The sequence below is a fragment of the Mus caroli genome, unplaced genomic scaffold (genome assembly GCF_900094665.2).
Source record: "Mus caroli unplaced genomic scaffold, CAROLI_EIJ_v1.1 scaffold_19544_1, whole genome shotgun sequence".
Classification (NCBI taxonomy): domain Eukaryota; kingdom Metazoa; phylum Chordata; class Mammalia; order Rodentia; family Muridae; genus Mus; species Mus caroli.
The window spans coordinates 11,459-15,824 of record NW_018389844.1 but is presented as its reverse complement, the minus strand read 5'-3'; positions in this window follow the sequence as shown (position 1 = coordinate 15,824).

The window sequence follows — 4,366 nt, the reverse complement described above, 5'->3', positions numbered from 1 at the left end:
GAGAGGTGCCTCTGAGCTCCATGACTTCTCTCTTCCAGGAGGAGAAGGATCTGGTGCAATTTTCCAAGGGTTCAGAACTGACNGCTTCATCTTCACCTGATGCTTTTCAGATTAAGGANCAGCTCACTTCTTGCTTCCATGTGTGTTCACACAAAAACGTTTCCTCTCACCAACTGATACACATCTGAGAAGTGGGGGCAGGTATTATTAATTACTTTGTATAGGTAAAGTGTACTGTTCCCATTTCTTTTAGGTGAATAGACCTGCCGATTCATACATCAAGCATGGGTATCATCATACAACTTTTTTAAAACCACTGCCCAACTGCATTCCAAGATGACTCTTTTCATTCCCTGACAGCTGCTGCATGTCCTGTCTCAGCCTCCTAAATGCTAAGATTACAAGTGTGTACCGCCAGGCCTCATGGTCTTATAGCTTTAAATCTAATTATGATGGATGGGCATATGGTATCTCATTGCAGTTGTTTCCCTAAATATTCTTCTCTATATTACACTTCTGTAGATGTATACACACACACACAAACACACACAAACACACACAACACATACTACAAACACACACACACACCACCTGCACTACAGAAATGCCCTGACAGTCTGCTTTATTCCACATGTTTTCTCTGGTCTTGTCCATTGGTGACACAGGGCCTCTGAATGATGGCATAGTATGCGGCAGGGTATGGGGATCTTCTCACAGTTTTGGCACATGGTAGCTCAGGATTAGGAAGAAGGACTAGAGTGTTTAGTTAATATAAAGAAACTAGTTCTATGGCTCTGAGCTGATAGGGCTATGACCTCTCAATTANCACAGCCCAGATATTCATTAAGTCAGGAACTGAAGAGCAGAGAGTGATTTGGCCAGGCAGGGATGGAACCTTGGTAAAAGAAGAGACAGTAACTTGACAACAGGCCTTGCTGATTGGTAAAGTCAAGTAGGAGCAGTAATCACTGTGTGCTGATTACATGGATCACAGTAAATTTTAAAAAGACCTGAGAAGTCACTGAAAAGGGACCCAGACAGCACTGGGCTCTCCAAGTGCAAACCTAGGATGCAGAGGCCATGNCTGGTTTTCTCTATCAGTGTGTACTGCAGGCTGTTTGAGATTGAGCCCCACATTGGTTTCCCAAGGAATTCAGGCTCTGGGCGCAACATGAATTATTTATATACTCACAGCCTTCAGAAACTAGAAGTGAAATTTTAAAGATTTCTCAAGTAAGGAGATAAGTGACCTTGAATTAGATTTCAACTATAGAGTGAGGGGCCTCAAAAAGTGCTAGTGTCCAAAGCATTTCAAAGGAAAAACAGCCCTGACTAAGTAGGATTGTGCTGTGCCGAACCACAGACAAGAAACTGTAATGTACAGGAACTTTAGTGACACCGTAGTCGATGATGGGTCCTGGAAGCTAAGAGGTGTGTTCCTTGCCTGGCACAGCCATATCCACTAGAAACGGGGTTACATGGAGTCAGCACAGCTGATTGACACAGTTCCAGCAAAGCTGAGCCGAATGCTGCAATCACTGTCCTTCTGTCTCTCACTTTTGGGTTTTCATCTCTGCATGTTGCATTCTTGGGGACTTTCTGCATTATTAACCATTTTATGTCTTTTCTTGAGAATATTATGTTTGAGTTATTATGTTTAATCTAAAGAGACTCTTCAATCCTAAAATTAACTTTATCTGGTCCCTATTTGGAAGTCTTTGTTATGCCCTGATAAGCATTAAGACCTAGATGTGGCCATTCCTTCTTGGGGTATCTGCCCCTGTACAAACTCAAAACAGCATAATTAGTGCTGGGAAAACACAGACAACTGACAATCTTTGAATAGCCAGGAGAAAAGGTGATGGATTCAAGGTTGCTAAAATCAACCTTGTAATATAAAAATATTATAGGCTTAGAGCTCTCTGGAAATGTAATTTAAAGATAGGGGGTGGTACAGGGTACAGTCCTGGATGAATAAAACTCATTAAATAAGACAAATTGACTAAAATAAACCTTTACTACTTTATAGCATAGATGATAAAAGATTTAGGAGTGAGGTATTAGTATTTGCTATTTATTAAAAAACCAGTTCAGGGGGTTTGTAACCCCATTGGTAGAACAACATAGGCTGGTCTGACCACCCAGTTCTCCCAGAGTCTAGACCATCAACCAAAAAGTGTGCCTGGAGGGATCCATGGCTTTGGATACCTATGTAGCAGAGGATGGCCTTGCCTGACCACAATGGGAGGGGAGGCCCATAGTCCTGGGGAGGTTTGATGCCCAATGTAGGGTTATGCTGGAACTTCAGGACAGGAGTGTGGGTGGGTAGGGGAGCACTCTCATACAGGGAAATGAGAGGGGGGACCTGGGGCTATGGGATGTCCCAAGTCTGCTCAGGGATCAGACCACTGGTGGAGGTGATATGTGGGAGTTTTGACTGCACTTACCCCTCGACAGAGCAGGGTGAGCATTAGGCTATGGGAAGTGTCTTAGTCAGGGTTTCTATTCCTTGACAAAACATCATGACCAAGAAGAAAGTTGGGGAGGAAAGGATTTATTTAGCTTACATTTCCACACTGCTGTTATCACCAAAGAAAGTCAGGACTGGAACTCAAGCAGGTCAGGAAGAAGGAGCTGATGCAGAGGCCATGGAGGGATGTTTCTTACTGGCTTGCTTCCCCTGGCTTGCTCAGCCTGCTCTCTTATAGAACCAAGACTACCAGCCCAGAGATGGCACCACCCACAACGGGACCTCCCACCTTGATCACTAATTGACAAAATGCCTTACAGCTGGATCTCATGGAGGCATTTCCCCAACTGAAGCTCCTTTCTCTGGGATAACTCCAGCCTGTCTCAAGTTGACACAAAACTAGCCAGTACAATTGACCCCTTGTCAACTTGACACACAAACACATCACTAGTAAGCCTCAACCCTTAGTTCTTATTCATCCCGAAGATCTAAATAGCTTTAAAAGTCCCACAGTCTTTACATATTAAAAGTTCAATCCTTTTAAAATATAAAGTCTCTTTTAAAATCCAAAGGCTTTTTACAATTAAAAGTCTCTTAACTGTGGGATCCACTAAAATGTTTTCTTCCTTCAAGAGGAAAAAAATACAGGGCACAGTCACAATTAAAAGTAAAAATAAAACTCCAACTGTCCAATGTCTGGGATCCAACTCACGATCTTCTGGGCTCCTCCAAGGGCTTGGGTCACTTCTCCAGCCATGCACTTTGTAGCACACACGTTGTATTCTGGGTACAAGCTGCCTGTACTCCACTGCTGCTGTTGTTCTTGGGGGTCATCTCATGGTACTGCCATCTCCAAAATGCTGCTGTCTTCCACTGTAACTTGGATTCAACAATAGCTTCTCATAGGCTCTCTTCATGGTGCCAAGCCACAACTCCTTTGCATGACCCCTTCAGTCCTGGGCCATCAATTGCAACTGAGGCTGCACCTTCACCAATGGCCTTCCATGGCCTCTCACAGTGCAGAGCCTCAACTGCTCTGCATGACTCCTTCATGCCTTCAAAACCAGTACCACCTAGGTAACTCTTACACATTACTAAGTCCAGCCACAGTACAAGGTACAACCTTGGCTATTTCTGGAACACAGCCTCTGTGCTCTCAGAAAACACTTCTGAGAAGATGTCACCTCAATGATGCTGGTCTCTTCTTAATCACCACTAATTTCTTAGCTCCAGCTAACCAGCATCAATAGTCCCAGTGATGCAAAGGTTTTGCTTTAGTAGTTCTGGTATCTTGTTAATCACAGCTGATTCTTCAGCCCCAGCTAACCAGAACCACAGATTCTTCACAAATCAAAATAGAAATGGCCCTGAAAAGAGTCTTTAATCTTCCCTCTGAAATTTCACAAGCCAGGCCTCCATCTTCTGCACTGTTCTCAACATTATCTTCCAAGCTCCTACACAACATCCCACAGAGCTCTTAACACGGAATGGATCTTCTAGCCCAAAGTTCCAAAGTCCTTCCGCAGTCCTCCCCCAAGCATGGTCAGGTTGTCACAGGAATACCACACTATCCTGGCACCAATTTGTCTTAGTCAGGGTTTCTATTCCTGGACAAAACATTATGACCAAGAAGAAAGTTGGGGAGGAAAGAGTTTATTCAGCTTACATTTCCACAGAAAGTTGGAGAGGAAACAGTTTATTCAGCTTACATTTCCACTCTGCTGTTATCACCAAAGAAAGTCAGGACTGGAACTCAAGCAGGTCAGGAAGAAGGAGCTGATACAGAGGCCATGGAGGGATGTTCTTACTGGCTTGCTTCCCCTGGCTTGCTCAGCCTGCTCTCTTATAGAACCAAGACTACCAGCCCAGAGATGGCACCACCCACAACGGGACCTC